General features: G+C 41.9%; 1 long non-coding RNA gene and 1 pseudogene across 2 annotated transcripts; both read left to right on the forward strand.

The window, feature by feature from the left end:
* The first annotated feature begins 9,445 nt into the window (after nt 1-9,445).
* Nucleotides 9,446-10,593, forward strand: LOC144685881 (heterogeneous nuclear ribonucleoproteins A2/B1 pseudogene; annotated as a pseudogene). The gene has a single exon (XR_013577803.1). The product of XR_013577803.1 is annotated as a heterogeneous nuclear ribonucleoproteins A2/B1 pseudogene (transcript).
* Nucleotides 10,594-11,668: 1,075 nt separating this feature from the next.
* On the forward strand, nt 11,669-18,594 carry LOC144685886 (uncharacterized). Its single transcript, XR_013577804.1, has 2 exons — nt 11,669-12,794; nt 13,270-18,594. It is a non-coding gene; the product is annotated as an uncharacterized LOC144685886 (long non-coding RNA).
* The last annotated feature ends 3,036 nt before the right edge of the window (nt 18,595-21,630 follow it).

Genomic DNA, 21,630 nt, shown 5'->3' on the forward strand with positions numbered 1-21,630 from the left:
CTGCATTTGGATGAGTTCTTTACAGACAGCCCCGCCCCTCCTCCTTTTTCTCCTCCTCATGCACCTCCTACTCCTCCACATGCTCCTGCTCCTCAGCTGCTTGCTGAATAGCTAGTGGCAAGGACTATCCCTCATGACGGTGAGGTTGTGCAGCATGCAGTAGACCACCATGAGTTTTGACATCTACTCTGCCAAGTATTGCAGGATTCCTCGAAGAGTGGTCCAGACAGCTGAACCATTAGTTCAGCATGTCAATGGTCTGCTCCTTTACATTTACATGCTGCACACATTTGCAAGGGATTTTTGACCAGGGTATGTGATCAGTGATAGCCCTTGTTGCCCAGTAGCCACCCTTTCCCATGATGATTCAAGTGCAGCTGGCACAGCAGACTGTTGCAGAATAAAGGCATTATGATTTTCTGCCTGTGGTCACACATTAGCTGGATGGTGAGGGAGTGAGATCCCTTTTGGTTCCAGTATAGGGCAAAGTTGACTTGTGGCATCCGTTAGGTGATATGCATGTAGTCAATGGCACCCTGCACCATGGGGAATCCTGTAATCCTAGTAATGTCATGTACTTGCTCTCCTGCTTCACTCTGGCAAGAAAGAATAAAATGTAGCTAGCAATAATTGAGTAGAAAGCTTTCTATTTAAGCTTTGAGTAGACTTCCTCTGACCACCCTTACATAACAGTCAATGGCAAACGGTGAGATGTTACAAATATCTTCAGCTCCGTCTAGAAAGAGCCAGACGCATAAAGGTTCATAGCTACTGGAAACATGGTCTTTGCCCTGCTCTGTCATTGCAGCTGTGGCAGCAGCAGGCGGCATATCTCAATGAAGCATAGACATCTTACACATTGTTCACATTGTTCCTTACTGAGGTTCAGGTAGGTGAATTACACCCTGAACACCCTAAGCAGGCCTCATATTGAGAGCCCTTCTCCTCCTCCTTTCTCTTAGCAGCTTGTCCTACTCTGTGTGCCTTCTGTTCATTCTCCAGGTTGTGCTGTGTTCCAAGGGGATTGCCTACCATTGCACCATGTCCAGAAACAATTGGTTTGTGCAGGAGTCTTGACATCATCTAAAACTCCTTCAGCACCTGTCACACCATTCCCAGTACACTTATGCAATTTTAAACAATTATACAAAGCACTAAACACCTTGAAGCAAATCAGGAGAAATTGACCAGCTACTAATCCGTAAGTGGTTGATGATTCCTTTAAATAGTGGTGGTGTGGATGTCCTTCTTGCTGCTGAATATGCGCTCAACTGTGTGAGGTTAAGAGAGGGTGTTAGCTATAGTGTTCCAGAGTCATATTGGACTTGAATTGTTAACTCTGTATCTCACTCCACAGATGCTGCAGACCTGCTGAGCTTTTCTGGCACATTTTGTTTTTATTTCCAATGTCCAGCATCTGTAATGTTTTGCTTTTATTTGTGTTACAGGTGTAACTGTGAGCACTGTGGTCCTCTAATTCTGGCTTCTTCTTTATTCTAATCATAATTGTTCCACCATTAGTGGTTGTGCCTTCAGTTGCCAAGGCCCCAAGCTCCTGAATTTCCTCCCTACACCTCTTTGCCCCTCTACCTCATTTGCCTCCTTTAAGACACTTCTTAAAAGCTACCTCTTAGACCAAGCTTTGGATCATCTGACCTACTATCTCCTTATGTAGCTTGGTGTCATACTTTGTTTTATAGTTCTCTTGTGAAACACCTCGGGCTGTTTCATTATGTTAAAGTTACTATATAAATACAAGTTGTTGTTGCTTTGAAATGGCACCACTGATGTCAATTCAGCATTGCATGCTCATTGACATCATGATCTGACTGCTCTGAATACCTCTGGCAGCTATTCACCATGCACGCCTGTACTAATGCCCTCACTAATATCGCATCTGGCGTGATTCACCCTTAGAGCGTGTGTACTCACTGTAGATGTCATTTTGGAGCTTTAAGGGCATTTGTAACATCCAAAAAATGCATATATCACCCCAATTTCTCACCCATAGCTTGTACCCATGATGTCCTCTTGAGACAGGGTCAGCAGGAAGAATAACAGCAGCATGAAAAGGATGTGGAGGACAACCCATTGCTGGCTGCAAGAGACAGTTATGTCATTCTCACACAGGAAGCTTCATCAGAGAGCAGGCGGATGGACTCTTCCGCCTTGCATGCCACTTTGTTGAGGGCATCCGACACCTCTGCCTGATGTTCTCCCGCCTCTCACTGCATCTCCAGCATCTTGTCTAGGATTGCTCCTTGAGGCTCATCATCGACTCAGAAGCCTCTTCCCCAGCAGTTGTTTGAGTGCTGGTGACCTTGGCTGTCTCTCCTCCTCATGCTGAGGACATATTTCCATGAGCTGACTACCAGGGTATGCCTGAACTAGATCCAGTACCCAGTGATGTGTGTATCTCTGGCCTGGTGGAGGGAGCAGGTGGCAGTGATGGCTCTACAGGTGCAATGTCTTTGTCATCCTCGATCCTCTGCAGGCTGGAGCTAGTGCTGGACTCGGGTTTGGGGTCAGGCCTCACCCTCTTCTTCCTGGTACCTGTAATTGAAAGAGGAGAGAGTGAGTGACTGCATGGGCTGCCTCCAACATGGCGCCAAGCATAACCCTAAGGTTTTTATGTCAACACAGTAAGCATGGTCCCATACTGGATGAAGGCCTCGCCGTCTGCACATGTATGGTCCCGAAACTCCACTGCCAGCTCAGCAGCCTGCCCTTCAGCTGGTGTGCGGTACCAAAGTTCATCCATACCCTCTCTCATCCTCCCTCTTGTGTTAGTTGCGCATCAACTTGTCTTGCACAAGAAGAGAGGATGGTTTGAGAGCAATTGGGGTGCAGGTGGTGTTTGCATGTTGTCAATCTTCATCAACAACCCACTGGCTACTGTGTGCTGTGTGACATGTGAAAGACAGTGCTCAAGAGTTCTTTGGAAAAGTGTAGCTAGTGCTCAGGAGTTTTTCTGCAGCACCCTCCAGAGCAATGATAGAAGGATAAGGCTGACAAAGGCAGCGAATGCTGGTACCCTCTATGCTATCTCGCCCCCAACCCCCCCACACACAATATGAGCTGTGTGTGTGGCATGGTCTAAGACCCACAGTCACCTCGCTACCTGCAAACTGCACGAACTGCAGTGGGACTATGAGCCATCACTGCATCACATTGAGACCCACTTTTTTGCATGGGCAGCACAGATGTTGGCCTTGCCACTGGGGCCCATGTCCCAGTTCCCATTCAGTGAGGTGAGTATGTGGGCTAGAGGGTTCACTTACCCTGGTGGGGCTAAGTCCGGTGGCAAGGGCAGGAAGCGAAAGTGTTGTCCGCCGCAGATCCCGGTGGGAAATCGCATCGAATTGTATGATGCTGGGCTCATTAACTATGCAGGATGAGGTCATTCATTCGTTTCCTGCACTGCAGGGCTGTCCTCTGGCGAATGTAGTTGGCACTCACCAGCCTAGCGACTGCCTGCCGTGCAGGGTTGGTGAGAGCGACAGGCCTCCTCCTTCCATCCCTCAGGTACAGGACGTCCCTCCTTTCCTCCACTGCATTAATAGTGAAGCATCGCTGAATCTGGGTGCCAGTGCTCCTTGGGTTCTGTGTTCTATGTCCTGGTCCATAGCTAAGAGCGTGATAAATCAGTATCTGTTGGGGGCGCCTTTTAAAAATGGTGTCCAGATATGACGGTAGGGTGCATGACTTCCTGCCTGCCCCGCACAACATTGGGAAACCCCTGGCTGCATAGTTAATGAGCCCAGCATCATGCGATTCAGTGTGATTTCCCACTGGGCTCTGCAGCAGACTACACTCTCACTTCCTGCTCCCAGACTTTGGCCTGCAGCGGTAAATCTTGGCCATTGAGTCAAGAAGTCTGAGTGGTTGTTTTGTTCTCTGGAGATAGGAGGTGTTTCAGTCCACAAAAGAAGTTAGGTGATTCTCAGGCGGACATTTTTTTCCAACTCCTTGTGTTTAAGTTCTTTTTAAAATATAGCTTTAAAATTTGTAATATCTCCATAACTGTATTGGGCATGACACTTTGGGAATACAACTCTACTTAAAAGACAATGAGGAGGAAAAATGCAGGGAGAGTAAGGTGGTCAGACAGTACTAGAGACACTTGCTTCCCACCCATCAAACCCTCCCATCAGGATTTGCATGATTCAGTGCTATCGGTCAAAAATAATTTACACACTCAGGGAACAGAATCCTTCTCTATTCATGAAGTTAATACGTTTCTCCAATGTAATGTTGTGTGCAACCAATGATGCATTATACTTTAGGAAATTCTGACAATTTGTAAAATTGAGTTCTGGGGGTCTGTGGCAAGCTATCACTGGCAATCAATATATTAGACATTTGTTTAACACCTTTATGTACAACTAATTGGCTCATGTTGCATATTTCCTCATATGTTGCATAAGAAATTAGAGTTGTGGTGACTTTCACAACTAATGACAGTGCAGTGCCTATTCTGTAGGTAGTCAGCAAATCAGAATCCAGCATGTGACACAACTTTTCGATGGGTGAACTGGTGCTGATTGCTTTTCTTGTATCGCCATTAAGTTAGCCTTCACATGTCTCCTTTGAAATGCTTGAACAGGCATCTGAGGGGACTAGTGAGAGGGGATGCATGTGCTGACATGCAACACTACTACTTTCTGTTTGGTTATTGCTCAACAGCAGGAGAATAAAAATGATTACAAGCAAATTATTGAAGCTCTGAGTTGCCTACAGGGCTCTGAAGCTGGTCAACAGCTTCACTGCTAGGCTTCAACAGCAGTGGCTTGAACATCAATTCCAGAAACTAAGCATGTTATTAGGGCCTTTGTGTCTATTGCAGATAGGCCTGCCTGAACTCAAACCATCACGGTAACTTGTATACAGATAGTAGACTCTTCCAAAACACCTAATATCTGATGCATGTTCTCAGACACCATTCCTAGTGCCTTCACCAAAATTGCATGCTCTGAAAGCATTCTTCTTCCACCTCTTCATCTTCATTATTATCACTGTCGCTGAACAGGAGCAAGATGCTAGTCTCATCTGGATGTCCATCTTCAGAACTCAGGTTGGACCAGCTGCCAGTACTGTCATCACCTACACTGAAGCTAAGCTGGTGACACCTAAGAACAGAGTCTCAAGATTCCACAGCCAAAGCTGTATCATGACCTATCTGCACCAGAATCTGCCTCCTTATGCTCCAATCCCAGCAACTCTTGCCTATTTGTGTTCTGTACGTCACCCTTTGCACTCAAACATTTTAATATCTGATAAAGATGAATAGAAAAAGAGCCTGTCCCAGTAAGTCCTGTTGGAACCATGGTATCTCCTCAGAGATGCCAAATACCTGTTTTTTCAAAAACTATGCCAATTCAGATAACCATTCCCTCTGAATCACCATCTAATGTACCTGGCCTGTTCCTTGGAAAGGAATTAATCATTGACTAACATGTGAAGAAGTGTTGGCACATAAAATGAATTTCTTTTCTACTCCTCTTTCTTTCTGAAAAAATCTCAAAAGGATAACAAGAAAAAGGAGAAGCATGGGTAGTGTTATAATTATGAGATTTATAAGATTATGTTTTGGGACTGTGTCTTTAAACTTAGGGTAAAACGAAGAGGGTAATGTGACCTGTGGGAAGTGGTGGAAGGGGCTAGCCGGGGAGACATTAATTACCATGACCAACTGCAATAACTGTCTTGACACTTCCTTTGGATAGGCACAGTGATTGGTAACAAATATTTGCTCTGTTTAATGTCATATTTGGACAGTATTTTTTTCATTATTGAGACTAAGAACTTTGAATTTCAAGTCACTGAAGATCCACTTGCAGAAACATTTACAGTAAACATTAAGGAAAACTGCTGCTTCTGGAAATCTGAAATAGAAATAGAAAATGCTGGAAATACTCAGCAGGTCAGACAATATATGGACAGAAACAGAGTTAATGTTTCAGGTCAATGGCCTTTGATGAACTCTGACAAAAGGACATTGACCTGAAACATGAACTCTGTTCTCGCTCCAAATGCTGCCTGATCTGCTGAGTATTTTCAGGATTCTCTGTTTTTACTGTAAGCAACACATTCACGTTTTCACTTTAGTGTACTGTTCTCTTAAACTGTTAACTTACTTAAGTTTTTGATGAGGTAACAGAGATGGTTGATGAGGGTGATTCTGTTGATGTGGTGTACATGGACTTCCAAAAGGCATTTGATAAGGAACCACACAACAGACTTGTGAGCAAAGTTAGAGCTCATGAAATAAAAGGGACAGTAGCAACATGGATACAAAATTGGCTGAGTGATGGGAATCACAGAGTAGTAGTGAACGGTTGTTTTTCGGACTCGAGGAAGGTTTATAGTGAACACCCCCAAGAATCAGTGTTAGAATCCCTGCCCTTCCTGATATATATTAATGACCTAGACCTTGATGTACAGGGCACAATTTCAAATTTGTGTATGATATAAAACTTGGAAGTATTCTGAACCATGAGGAGAGTAGTGTTGAACTTCAAAAGGACATAGACAGGTTGGTGTAATGGGTGGACAAGTGGCAGATGAAATTTAATAGAGAAGTATGAAGTGATACATTTTGGTAGCAAGAACTCAGAGAGACAATAGAAATAAAGGGTACAATTCTAAAGGGAGTACAGGATTAGAGGGACTTGGGTGTATATGCACCTAAATCATTGAAGGTGGCAGGGCAGGTCGCGAGAGAAGTTAACAAAGCATGTGTATTCTTGGCTTTATCAATAGGAGCAGAGAGTACAAAAGCAAGGAAGTTAAGTTAAATCTATATAAAACACTGGTTCAGTCTTAGCTGGAGTATTGCGTCCAGTTCTGGGCACCACACTTCAGAGTGTGATTGGAGAGGTTGGGACTGTTCTCCTTGGAGAAAAGGTTGAGGGGAGATTTAATAGAGGTATTCAAATTCCTGAGGTGTCTGAACAAAGTAGATACGGAGAAACTGCTCCCATTGGTGGAAAGATCAAGAACCAGATGGCATAGATTTAAGGTAACTAGTAAAAGAAGCAATGGCCTCATGAGGAAAATTTTTTATCACATAGTGAGTGGTTAGGGTCTGGAGTGAACTGTCTGAAAGTGTGGTGGACATAGGGTCAACTGAGGCTTTCAAGAGGAAATTGGATCATTATCTGAGAAGGGAAATTTTGCAGTGCTATGAGGAAAAGGCGGGTGTGGCACTAGGTGAAATGTTTCTTTAGCGGGTCAACACAGATTTGATGGGCCTAATAGTCTCCTTTTGTGTTGTAATCATTCTATGATTCTGTTAAATGCACTAACTGCTGCCTTCCTTTCACAGTTAGGATTAAAGAATTACGACTAGCCACAACATTTTGTAGTAGTACTTTCAATAGCCGTTCAGAGAATCAGATGTTTCTGCCCTGGTTGTACGACCAACAGCAGTTCTGCAATCTCAGATCTCTTTCCTGCACAAAAAAGACACAAATGATGCACATTAATTTTATTTCCTATGAGCCTTTAAATCCTACAGCAGCACACTACTCCTCCTCCCCAAAATGGGAGAGTTACTGATCAGATCTCACCAAAAATATTTTAACAAGGCTATACCCAGGAATTATAGTGGGGTCATACATAGCTCGTCCAATTTGGTGGCTGCAAAATGCAATGAGTCATTGTAATGTTGCTGCCATTGCTGGTATTGGCACACTAGAAGGTCTTCTGGAAAGAGAAAAATTAAGAAGCAGGAGCTGTAGTAGGCCATTTGGCCCATTAAGCATGTTCTGCTAATCAATAAGATCATTGGCTGATCTGATTGTGGCCTTAACTCCACTTTCCTGCCTGTTCCCCCGTGGTAAAGTGAGGTACCCTGACCCTTCATGAGAATGCAAGTGTACTGATCATGTGACAGCACTGACGAATCACTGTACAGCGTGGCCAACTGGGAACTGTAAGTCTAGTTCTGGAGGTTTCTGAGTGAGCATGTATGATCTGGTGCTCTGCCCTATGTCTCAATAAACCATCACTTAAATCAGTCTCTCCCCATTATTGATTGCAAGCAGCAATTGAGGAGAACATAGGAAGGCGTGCAGTTAGAGTTCGGTTGGCCTACGAACTCATTTACCCAAGACATAAAACCCCCATAACCCAACTTCTTAGTTGATCAAAAATCTGTCTCAGTCTTGAATATATTCAATGACCCAGTCCCCAGTGCTGTGTGTGGAAAGGAATTCCAAAGAAGAACTACCCTCTGAGAGAATAAATTCCTCATCTCCAACTTAAATGGGAAACCCTTAGTTTTAAACTGTGGCCCCATTGGTTCTAGATTCCCCCATGTGGGAATCATCCTCTCAACATCTACCCTGTCAAGTCCCCTCAGAATCTTATATGTTTCAACAGGATCGCTTCTCATTCATCTATATTCCAATTTATATAGGCCCAACCTTTCCTCATAAGACAATCTTCATCCCAGGAATCAACCTGGTGAACCTTTGCTGAACAAAAATTACCCACGTCAAAGCTAACGGATGGACTTCCCTTGCGAAATGTACTGGTTTGTATAGGGTACGTAAACTTGCAGGTAGACCTTCCTCCTGCATTATCATTGATGGCAGTTCACGTAGATAATTTCTTTATAAATTCCTATGTGACAATGGAAACTAAGAACAAAATATAATACTTTAAGGTAACAACTGAATTACGTTTGTGAGATTTAGTCTAAATATCCCCAGACCGTAATTTAATCCAGGTTCACCTGCAGATTGCACTTGATCCTGGCTCCCCATGTAATGCCCCGGGAAACCAGGGAGAACGAAAATATCAAACACTTCGGTCTGTGGTTCGGTTCTTGTTTGTTGATCATTGCTTCCCTATGTGACAGGTTTTGTCACGCCTTCCCTACTAGATTTCCTCTCCTGCCTGACGATGGAGCGATAACCAATATGAGGTGGCGCAGTAGCGGCGCGCGCGCGCGCGAACGGCACATGCGCTTCCCCCACCATATTGAAACGGCGGGCGTCCATTTTACGCCAGCCGTGCGGGCGCGATCCAATTTCGAAGCCAAACCTCTGCCTTGACGTCCGGCCTTTTTAAAAAGGGGCTGCTGGCAGGGAGACGCTAAGATGGTTTCCTCCTGCCGCCAAATAGAGACAAGGCTGGGGGAGGGGGAGAGATCACGCACAATATTCAAATCAAACATGCTCGGTGCCACTGCATACCTGTAACAAAGCTTATAAACTGCTCCTTTCTACTGAAGCAGTAGTTTATATTGAGCAAGTAGTAGCTAAGTGTTGCAGTTTGAGGTGATCCCTCCATCTATCTTGAGGACAATGGAACAGACAGGGCTCCTGAACTGCAGCACAGAATGGGGCCGAGGTTACCTAGCAGCCAGCCACTGACCAATCAGGGCGGCGGAGCCGAGGTGAGGCCCCGCCCCTCTCTCCCTGCTATATAAAGCGCTCATTAGGCAGGCAGTCAGTCTCCTGCAGTGTGTAGTGAAAGCAGTTGTTGCAACATGGCGAGGGAACAGCTCTGTAAGCTATTTGTTGGCGGGCTCAGCTTTGAAACGGTGGAAGGAAACCTGCGGAACCATTTTGAGCAGTGGGGGAAGCTAACTGACTGTGTTGTCGTACAAGATACGATCACCCGGCGCCCCCGTGGCTTCGGTTTTGTCACATATTCTTCGCCGAGCGAGGCGGATGCTGCAATGGCTGCTAGGCCTCATGTCTTAGATGGCCGCACGGTGGATCTGAAACGAGCTGTGCCAAGGGAAGACTCCAACAAACCTGGCTTCAACATGAAGGTAAAGAAGATCTTTGTTGGCGGTATAAAAGAGAACCTTGGCGAGAATGATTTACAAAGCTACTTCTCAGACTATGGTATGATTGAGAAAGTAGATGTGATCTGTGACCGAGAGACTGGCAAGAAAAGAGGCTTTGCCTTTGTGTACTTCGATGACCATGATTCTGTTGATAAAGCGGTTATACAGAAGTACCACATGATTAATGGCTACCGGTGTGAAGTCAAGAAAGGTTTGTCGAAGGAGGAGATGCAGAGCGGAACTAGACCTCGCGGCCGAGCTGGCAACTTTAGCCAGAGAAACGGTCGGAGTAATGGCAATTTTGGAAATGCAGCTGGGTATGGGGCCCATGGCGGCGGAGGCGGCTACTACAATGATAGAGGAAATCGAGGAGACGTCTATGGTGGTTATGGTGATGGGGGGTATCCTCGGCGTGACCGTTCCTTCTCAGGTGGAAGTTATGGTGATCAAATTGGGAGCTATAGAGGTGGCGGTGGATACGATCGTGGAAATTTCCAGGATGCCTTTGATAACTTTGGGAGCTATTCCCCTGAGCAGTCCAACTATGGCCCCATGAGAGGAGGGGGTGGTATGGAAAAATTTGGACCCTACAGGGGAGATTATGGTGTTAGCAATAGAAGCAGAAACAGAGATTTTGGAGGATATGCCTTTTAGTTCTTTTGGGGGCGGGTGAAGGTTTAAAAAAAAAAGGGGACTGCATAGCTACAAAATGTACTCTAGTATTGCGTACCAAGAAAACTGCATACTTTTTGTTTTAACTTTTTTCATAATAAACTACATTGAATTTATCTCTTGTCTGTAGTGTCTCTTTCTGGGTGAAGTCTACCTGAAGATGCTCAGGGTTTTAACCCGTTGATGCTTGTAGCAGTTTTTTTGCAATTTTGTTTCCAGTTCTTTATATAAATTATGAAGTCTAACTGTTCCCAGGCGCGCACTGCATAAAAGCAGTTAATTTCCATTTTTTAATGCAGATTTCAGAGGTGAAGTGAATCCATTAATCCCTTAAATTCTCTTTTTTTTATTCCTTCATCTTTATCAATGCAAAGTAATTAAATCCTTTTTTTGGAAACTTTCTGGGGATAGTATTTGTGGGATTTTTGTTCTGATGTCAGTTTCATGTTCGGGCCATTTGTAATTGAGGGCTTTTCAAATTTCTCTTCCTTCATAACAAATACCTGTTGCTGCCTTTCTATCCCTTAGATGAAGGGGTGGATAAGGATTTATTTTTTCATAAGTTATTGTTCTGAGTTCTCTTGTGGGGTCTGACACCATTAAAGCTTGTTTAGAATGTACCACATTAAATACACTTAAGAGTCTCTCATTCCTTTGCAGGGATCCAGGTAGTCATTTCTGGGTTGTGGTCATTATTGTGCCTGGCTGGATTGTCTTACCTGCAGCTGTTCTTCCAACAAACTTCCCTCTGACCCAACCTATCAATCACTCCTAGCCATAACCTGCAACTTTGCCATCTTTTGAATTTATGGTGCTGAGACTTGAGTGTTTTAAGTTAATATTTAAGTCTTTTACCTTGAAACTGAGCACCCAAATGTGACATTATAAATAACTAGAAACATGTTCTGCTGGCATGGTTTAAGTTAGTAGGATAGGCCTACCATCAAGTTGGCCTTCCGGTCTAGGTGCCCCATCAGCAGGAAGCTGATTTGTGCTGCTAAAATTTAGTTGAGTTGTCAGTACTCCTTCATACTAGTAAATTTAGTATCAGTGGGTAGTAATTTGAATAGTAGAAGCAACAGCAGAGCTTTTTATCCTCCACCAATGTCTGCATGCATGCCTGTTGGCCATATTTTTCTTCCTTTGGTTTTAATGCCATAGGCATTGAAACCAATCATAGGAAGCTCATCCCTATGTTAATTTGCATTGGCAAAACTTGGTTCAACTCCTTGCCCTTCCTTGGCTATCTGCATCAGCATAGCAGTTCATTTTGCCCTTAAGCCTATATAACTTAGGGTGTTAGGATGCAAATAAGGGTCTGGGTGGAAGTTGAGACTTGAGAATTGTCCAAAGAAAAAGATTCCATTCCATAATGGAAATACTGATTCAACAGAATATGCATGTTGGGTATAGCAAGGGGCCTTGCTACATCCTGGGCCTTCATACTTCCAACTGTATGAGTTAATGGTTGTTTTAGCAAGATTATTTAGAATATCCAGTGTCAAAGTTAAATAGGATAGTGCAACAATGTTTGAATGGACCACAGATTAGTTGACCCCTAGAATGGAAAAGGCAAGGCAATCTAGGAAATGCATCCCTTGGAGATTGGAGACCTTTTTGTCTCAATCTAAGAACATTATGTTCTCTGCAGTCTCATATGTTCAAGGTTATCACACTGGGTAAGTATGTAATTGTACTAAAGTTCAAGGCAGGTTGTACTTTTTTTTGAAGCAGAAAGTGTAGATGAAAGGATATGGATGAATTTACAGGAAGTGAACTGGAGCAAAACTAGGTATAAGAAGTTGCAGGAAAAGTTCTTATACTGAAGATGGGAAAATGAGGTTTCATTAATGTTGCTTCAAATTGTCAAGAATTATGTGCAACTTGCAATTTAATTGACATGTATTTATCACCTAAAATGCTTGTGCTCCATTGTACTTGAGTTCAAGTAGAGTGCAGCAGCCATTTTGGTTTTGTAAGACTGCACAAATGCCAATGAATGATCTGTGCTTATGAATGAGGAATGTTGGCCAAGATAACTACTGCTTGCATTTATATAGCATTTAACTTAACTATCAAGGCCATAAAGGAAGAACATGGATACAGAATATTAGGAACAGTCTTGGTCAGAGATGATTTCTAAGGAGAGAATTCCAGAATGTGGGGCCTAGATTCCTGAAGGTTACCCCTGCCAATATTAGTGTGAAGAGTGGGATGCAAGAGAGGAATCTCCCTGTCTGATCAAATAGTGTCAACGAATCTTAACTCCTACCTACACCAGTGGATTAGGAAGACGTGCCTAACATCTAAAGGACAGGTTTGGTCAACTTGGATATTCATTTAGGATTATGGTTTTCTAACTAGTTTTTGAGATGGTTTTAAATTTAGAAAATAAATTATACTTGACTATTACTGAGAATGATACCTAGCAATCGCCATGTTTTGTTTTTGTACTCCCTTGGATCATGCACTTTCCCTAGTCTAGATCGTAGCAAGTGAAGTGCATCAACTACCAAGTTGGTCTTGTCCAGTTCTCTTCTATTTCTCTTTGAGTGGTATGCTGAACTGTGACCCTTGGCACTTCTGTTTCCCAGTAAAGTAAACCTTAACCTTGTTTGATCCCCATGAGATCTATACAAGGTTGTGTAGATTAAGATTTTATTTTTAAATGTCTTATTGTCCTAAATAAAGCTGCTATTTCTTAAAACAAGTGTCTAAATAATTTTCAATGGTTAATAAACTCTCATGCTTTCCCTTCTAGGTCACTAACTGCACACTCTTCTCTCATGCAGCCCTCGAGCAAGAGTGGACAATTTTGGGTCGCAGCTTCTCAAACACCTGCCATCATCGCTGCTGTTTGCCAGGCTGATAGAAGATGAACGTCTGAGACGGTTGCTGCACACTCCATTGAGGAGTGCCACAATTCTGCTAACCATTAAATCTTGTAGTGCATCCTTTCTACCTGCTCCACCCATGGAAAATTGGTGGGAGAGAAACACAATGCCTAAAATTGCATATGATACAGAAATGTCATTTGGCCAGACACCACAAAGTAAGTCATGGAAATACTAAGCAAGAGCTTAAAGTTATTCCAGGCAAAGCCAGAAGGGGAAAAAGTCAGTGTCATTGAGGTGTTTGATTTGCCAATTTATACTGAATTATATAACCAAGGATGTCTCTTGTAAAGCTGCATCACCAACTTGAGGTGATCTTGATATACTGTATTATCAAGGACCTAGAGCTGTTTTAAAACCTTGGCCAGAAGATGTATTTGTTGGGCAGCTATGCTGCTGTCTGCCAAAATACTGGAATCAATTGAGATCTGTGTGACATGGATATTAAGGCTATCAGCATTGAAGTTTTTTTGGAAGAGATGAAGGCTGACTTTCAAACTGAACATTGCACTAGATTGAGAGTAACCTGAGCAGACTTAAACTGATGAGAACAGCTTCAGTTTTTTGCTTCGTCCACTGCAAAGTGGAGGAGGTGCATATTTCCAGCCATGGTATCTTTTTTGTTTGAAACGCTAGCAATTAACCATAGAGCAGTGGAGTGCAGTAACAAGTGTCTGAATATGGAGTGGGTTACACAGCATCCCAAGCTCTCTAGGCCAAAGTATGAAGCCATCTGTACCAGTAATGGCAGACCACACCCAGCAAGTGCACAAAACTCCTTTTCAAGATTGTCAGACATCCATAAGACAAATCTAGCCTGCAAGAAGCATGAAAATAGACCTATGCAAAGGGTGACTGTCAAAAAACCTGATTACAGTTAGATCTTGGACAAGTACACCAATAAGCAGCATCAATGAAATCCTCACCACTCTGCCAATCTCTAAGCTGGGACTTGCTCCCTCTCACCTTGAGGGTGCTATCGTGCATTATGATTGAAGTATGTACTGACAATCAAACAATGCCTTGTGTTGCTAGTGATTCCATGTAGATCACTAATCTGTAATAAATGAAAATGAAGTCATTACTTATTGAACAAGGCAGCTAGAACAATTTCCTCAGTCCAGCAAGAGCTGGCTAGTCTAACATTGCTGTAGTTCAGGAAAATGGGTCGGGCAATGAGATGGAGCAGTTTCTTGATGCAGTGTAAAGTCGGCACTGCTTGTAGAATGGAATATGTGAATCTTTGAATTATTAAGCACTAAGTGTTTATCTACTGTTCAACAGGGACTTTTGCACCTTGAACTTGCCCAAAAGAACACTCCAATTTGCAGCAACATGCTAATCCTGGAAGGATTCAATGCAAAGCAACCTGTAAGGCTGTATTAACAGTACATAAATGGGCTGCTGAATGTAACCAATATTCTTGGTTACAGTATCATGATCATGGCAGCAACTTCAATTCCTGTGACCTGTTTGACTTGACCATTGTCCTGCTTGCTGCAGCCAGCATATGCCTTTGAGGATGTGGAGAATTACTTCTACCAACCATCTCCCTACCTAACTGCAACCTTTCTGTATGTGAAACCAAATCAAGAAATTGAACTGAGTATAGAAAGTGGAGCATTATGAATGAATTTAATTGGAGCTCTCAAAATATTGAGCACAGCCCCTACAAGAGAAGATTGAAGAAGCAAATGTCCTAGCCCAACTAATTACTTCAGTGGATTCCAAGTAAGGCTATGCAAGAAAAGGTGGCATCACCTGTCATGACAGCTTCAACTGGTCAAATGTTGTACAAACCAAACCAAAATTTCTTAAGCCAGTAATTACTGGGGTCATTATTAGCATATTGAGTTGGCTTAATGTTTCCAGCATCACCTTCAAAATATTGGCTGCTTGAATTCAACTGAAGCAGGGTTGGGAGGAAGAAACACCAACTTGTTACAGCTATCAGCACATCTTCCAAACCATTTTGAGTGGTATTCCTGTTTGACATAAATGCTCTTTTTGAAGTTTGACACAATGTACTATGAGAACTCTGAGCTGGTTCAATTGGTGCCAAATTGCTTGATGCAGCCTACCTGCTGTTACTGAACATTGACAGTTTCCAAATTTTGCCCAAATGCAGACCTTCTGTCCTCATCCCAGGCTGTTCTTAGCTGCCCAATACCAAATGACTTTCCAGCCTTTTGCATAGTCAGCCACAGACTTTGGATAATACAGGCACATAATGCTCTCTCTGCTGTGCTCAAGCCTGACATCTGGGTTTCAAGCAATGAAAAAAAATGTTTTGGGGTTGAAGTACTTGCACAAAGCAAAGAAAAATACTGATTAAGGAACCAGGTACAGAAACCATCTCTGTGCATTTGCAACACTACATAGCTGTGGACCTGTAATGTACAGAATGTTAGTAACATTGAAATGCCCTATATATCCAAAGTGTCCAGATAACTTGGAAATGTGAACAGGAGGAAATAGTAAAACTTCAGAATAGCATAGTCTGGTGAAATGGGCAGAAATGTGTTCTATGATTTGATGCAGAGATGCATTTTGGTAAGAAGAATGTGGAAAGGTGATATAAACTAAATGGGGTGGAGAAGTAGGGACACCTGGGGATGGTTGCACCTATCTTGGCTGTTCAAAAAAAAGTCTACAGAATCCTATGCCTGTTTTTTAAAGCCAAGAGTGCAAAATCAAGAAATTCACACTAATTTCTTTTGTCAGTCATGGGTTAGACTGCAGTTGTAATATTGCATCCAATTCTAGAACCATCTTTTAGGAAGGATGTCAAGGCCTTGAAGGGTGCAGAGGAGGTTGATTATAGAATGGTACAAGGGATGCACGGCTTCAGTTACGTAGAGAGACTAAAGCAGCTGAAGTTGCCCTCAGAGCAGTGAAGATTAAAGGGGGGTTTAATAAAGACACTCTATCATGAATGGTTTTAAGAGCTGATGGGGTGAAACTGCTTTCAGTAGCAGAAGGGGTAGTAACCAGCATATTTAAGTTAACAGGCAAAAGAATGTGATAATTTTCCAGTGCAGCAAATTATGATGTGGCAATGCACTACCTGAAAAGGTGTGGAAGTGGATTCAATTTTCAGGATTAGATTATATAAAAGAAAAACTTGCAATTTCCTAGCACCTTTCATAACAGAATGTGCCAAGGAAGCACTTAAGTGTCGACACTAATGTAGAAAATACATAAGTTGCAGGTGATTAACCAGCTTGACCGCAGTTGTACTTAGTCCAAACTCAGTTTAAAACACCTGATCTCATTTATTTGAGCACTCAGTTCAAAAACGTTGCTGTCCACTTTATCCATTCTTCTGAAAAGTTCCTGGTTAACTTCTAATCTTGCTTATGAGCTTGAAAGCATTTTCAGATGACTCCAAGTTTTCTTTCCTGCGCAAAGACCCCAAAGATGCAAGGCAGTGAACTTGAGCATTTTGTGGGGAAAATCATGAGCACAGGTCTGAACCCTTGCTCAGACAGTACATAGAAGTACTGGTACACCAACCACACCGAGCTTGCAGCATGCAGCAATAATTGAATTTTGCTCTGCTTGGAGGCAGCAGAGTTTACAATGGAATGAGGGAATCAATCCAATGTTGGAGGTCTTGTTCTCCAGTTGCTTTTTACTGTAGTGTGAAATGTTGAACTGGCTTAATAGACTCTGACATCGACTGTTTTCTACATATGGTGAAAGTGGCAGAAGCAAAATTGGAAATGAGGTAACAGCATGCTTGGTCTGCATGTGCACAGTGCTGGTTGACCAATGAGTCCCTGGTGAATCTATGCTAATTAACTTTAAAGACTTAATTTACAAATTCAAGGAATGTAATGCTCTGAACCTTTATCCATCTTATTGCATATTGTGGAAACCTGAGTTTCTTGAATGTGGAATACAAGGATCAGGAAATCATTGCTCTCTGACCAGACCTAAAGTTTAAAAGTACCATTCTCTTTATTTCAAGCTGTTCAACTTGTTTTCTCTGAATCTCTTGTCTCTTGAGCTGTGCCTGCACTGTCAAATATACTCTAAGTATTGTAGCTAAATATAAACTCAATTTGAGCTTGCATACACACTCTCTTCCCTTGTGGAGAATCTTGCAGGTGATACATTTGGATATACTGGATGCACCATCTCTGCAAGTTTGCTTTGAACCTTATGACTGAACTGGTGTCTTGCATGCCATCTGAAGTTTATTTTAGGTGTTTACTTGTAGCTCAACAGAGAACTTAAGCACAAAATCTAGGCTGACACTCCAGTGCATTACTGAAGGGGTGCTGCACTGTTGAAGGTGTAGTAATTTGGCTCGTTCTGCCCCTTCAGGTAGATGTAAAAGATCCCAGCACATTATTTTGAAGAGCAGGGGAGTTCCCCCTGGTGTCCTTCCATTTGTTCCTCAACATTTTTTTTAGAACAACTTGATTTATTTTGCCATTAACTAATTGTTTTAAGATTTGTTTGCAAATTCCCACATTTCCTTCATGACAGTGCTTAAAGTACTTTATTGACTAAAATGTTTTGGGGATTCCCTGAAGGTGTGAAAGGCAAGTATTTTTTACAATTTAAAATCAGATTATATATAGAATATGGGAGTGTTGGCTTTATATAATTACTGCAGTTTTAACATAACCCATACTTTCAAATATTTAATCAGTAATTGGTGAAGTAATTGGTCGAGTGCAGTAGTATTTCCCTCTAAATAGCATGAGGTGCTTGACACATTCTCTTAGATAAATTCCAACTGCTGGAGTAGAAATGGAAAATCCATTTAATGTCATCCTAAATAAACTGCTTGCTAATTAAGCATTTTCTCTACCTAATGAATTGTTCTAATGGCAGATTTTTCTTGCACCACCATTCCAGCAAATAAGTCTGGCAGTAAAAGGTTCTGTTATTTAAATTCAGGTTTGTAACTGGCATAAGAAATTTTTGTGATCTCATTTTACAATGTTTAATTCTTTAGCTGTCTGTCTGTCTTATTTCAATGCAAGCTGTGGATGATGCTCAGTAGTGTTTTGTAAAGGAGTCTTAACTAAGCTGCAAGCTGAAGTTGAACAGGCTTTTTGTTGGCGATGGCAAGATGACATGTAAAATTACCCAGTGATGTTTGCTGAGATGTCATGGGGAAACCAAAGCAACAGCCTGTGCTCTTAAAGAGCAAATTGCTCAGTAGGTCAAGTAGCATCTGTAGACAGACAAATGACGTTTCTAGTCGACTGCCTTTCCTTGCTGTAAGGACTCCCTAGATTGCACAGAACTCCAACTATCTGACTTTTCTTGCAACTTCATATAAGTTCTGGTTTAAAATCCAGTGGACAGCTGGTAGAAGCACGCCTCTTCCTAACCAGACTCGTAGATCATGTCCTGAATCTGAAAGCCCTCTACTTGATTTAATGATGCTGTAACTTTACCATTTTAGATTCCAAGTAAGTAGTCAATATTTTCATTCCTTGAAGTACAAAACCAACTATGTAATCATTGTACGTTTTATTTAATTGTACATGAGTTTGGCTGGACATTCGAACAAGATCAAAAATTGAAGTACAAAAAAAGCTTAAGCTCTTGGAGCAAAACAGTTACAGGAAGTAATAAAATACCTAAAATAAAACACTAGCAATGAAAAATAAGAACATATTAAATTGCCTGCACAGTAAATGTACAGAGCCTTAACAACAAATCTAAGTAATTGGAGACAATAATTCTATGAAGAAATAGACTTTGAAGGATGTTAAGGCCTTGGAGAGGGGGCAAGGGAGTTAAGTGAATGGTTCCAGCGATGAGGGGACTTCAGTTACATGGAGAGACTCTAGAAACTGGGGTTGCTTTCCTTGGAACAAAGAAGATTTAAGTGGGTTTATTTGGTGTTCATAAGCATAATAAATAATGAGAAACTGTTTCCAGTGGCAGGCAGGTGGTTGACTAGGGGACATAGATATAAGGTAATTGGCAAAAGAGCCAGAGGTGACATGACAGTGCATTCCAAGTCATAACTGGTTAAAACTGTCTCAAAAGGCGAAGGAAGCAGATTTAAATAAACTTTCAGAAGGGATTTGGATAAATACTTGAAGGGGGGAAAAAATTGCAGGAGCGGGGACTAATTGGATAGCTCTCTTAAAGCTGACGCAGGCATGATGGACCAAATGCCTTGTGCATAATTATATGAATAGGGTAACTAAAACATGGCTGCAGACAGAACAGGATTGGTAGTTAAATATTGAAGACTAGGAAAGTGGTTAAAAAGACAAGACAATTAGGCAGATGAAATGGGAAATAAAAGCATAACCATATTTTAAGTATCCTTTAGGCACAAGTAATAAAAGGGAAAAAGTAAGATAGTGATAGGGCCTCTAAGGGATAAGCAAGAAACTCAAAGATTATACTAATATCCCTGGCAGGGATACTGAATTGATACTTTGCTTCAGTTTTCACAGAAGATGATATCAGGAAATTGGAAAGGGGTGGGGTGGGAACCTAGAAGTCATCGAGAGGTATTACAGCATTAAGATAGAAAGTTCAAGACAAACTAGCCATTTGAGAACACAGCAGAAGTTGTGGTGTCAATGTCAAAAATTTGGTTGAACAAAGGAATGCTGTCAGAAGACTAGTGAAGAGGAAATGTAATTCCAATCTTCAAAAAAGGAGTTGGAACAATTCCAGGGAGCTATAGAGCAGCTACCTAGATTTCTAAAAGAAACTCTAACCTTAAATTCCATGAAGAAATAAGAGTAGAAAAGGGTAACACTGGATATGTTATACATAGACTTCAGAAGGATCTTTTTAAGTACCACCTAATAGATTCAAGGCATGTGGGATTTGATTGAATGATAATTACAGAACAGAGATTAGGAGTTGAGGGATGTTTTACTGATTTGCTGAAAGTGTGAAGTCTCTTTCTCCCCCTTCCCCCCCCCCTCTGCCAAACAAAGATCTGTGCTGGGACAACTTCCCTGTACAAGTATATAATTCCAACTTGTAAACTGGGGCTATGGTGTTGAAACTTGTACATGAAACTAAGTTGATCAATACAGCTAATGTGGGATTACACAAAGTACAGGAAAACAAACCTGCAGAGTGGGTGACTAAATGACAATTTTAATAGTGTGAAGGGAGTTATTTTTTTAATAGGAATAATGAGGCCTCTTATCCCTATAAGAATCTAAATAGGGTGGAGGAGGAGAGGTCTGAGTACAGATAAATAATTGCCCCAAACAAGTTGTTCGGGCTTACAGTGGGTTCGTTCTGGAGAAATGGGAGTATGAAAAGGTAAATGTTGAATTAAATAGACTGCACTTATGCACAGTTCTGGTCTTGAAGACAAAACACTGGGGAAAGTTGCATCCCCTCAAATCTTGGAACACCCTTGTTACCTTTTCAGATTATTAGGAAAGATTGGGACTCTTCACAGGAAGACTGAGGAGACCTGAGAGACATTGGTTTTAAAATTATGAAGGGATTCGAAAGGGTGGATTTAGGGGGCTGTTTCCACTTGGTGATCATAGAACAAGGTAGCAACTAACAGATCAAATAAAGAATTTAGGAGAAACTTGTTTTGGAGCAGTAAGAATATCAGTAGGCTGCCGCATGAAGTGGTTGAAGCAGATAGCATCACATTTAAGGGGAGGTTTGATACATGTATGAAGGATGAGGAACAGAGAAAATGGGAGTGCTTTGGGAGAAGGTTAGTACGGAAAATAAACACTAGCATAGACCAAAATAAAAATACCTGGAAAAACTCAGCAGGTTTGGCAGCATCTGCGGAGAGGAACACAGTTAACGTTTCGAGTCCATATGACTCTTCAACAGAGCTAAGTAAAAATAGAAAAGAGGTGAAATATAAGCTGGTTTGGGGGGCGGTGGGTGGGACAGGTAAAGCTCGATAGAGGGCCAGTGATAGGTGGAGATAGACAAAAGGACAAAAAGGTGTTGAAGGTGGTGATATTATCTAAGGAATGTGCTAATTAAGGGTATAAAGCAGGACAAGCAAGGTACAGATAGCCCGGGTAGGGTGAAGGGAAGATATCGAAATAGGCTAAAAGGTAGAGATAAAACAATGGATGGAAATACATTTAAAAATAATGGAAATAGGTGGGAAAAAATCTATAAATTATTGGAAAAAAAGGGGGTGGGGCCCCATCCTCACCCCTTTTCCATCCCCCGTTTTTTCCAATTTATATAGATTTTTCTTTTCCCACCTATTTCCATTATTTTTAAATGTATTTCCATCCATTGTTTTATCTCTACCTTTTAGCC

The sequence above is a fragment of the Cetorhinus maximus genome, chromosome 10 (genome assembly GCF_964194155.1).
Source record: "Cetorhinus maximus chromosome 10, sCetMax3.hap1.1, whole genome shotgun sequence".
NCBI lineage: Eukaryota > Metazoa > Chordata > Chondrichthyes > Lamniformes > Cetorhinidae > Cetorhinus > Cetorhinus maximus.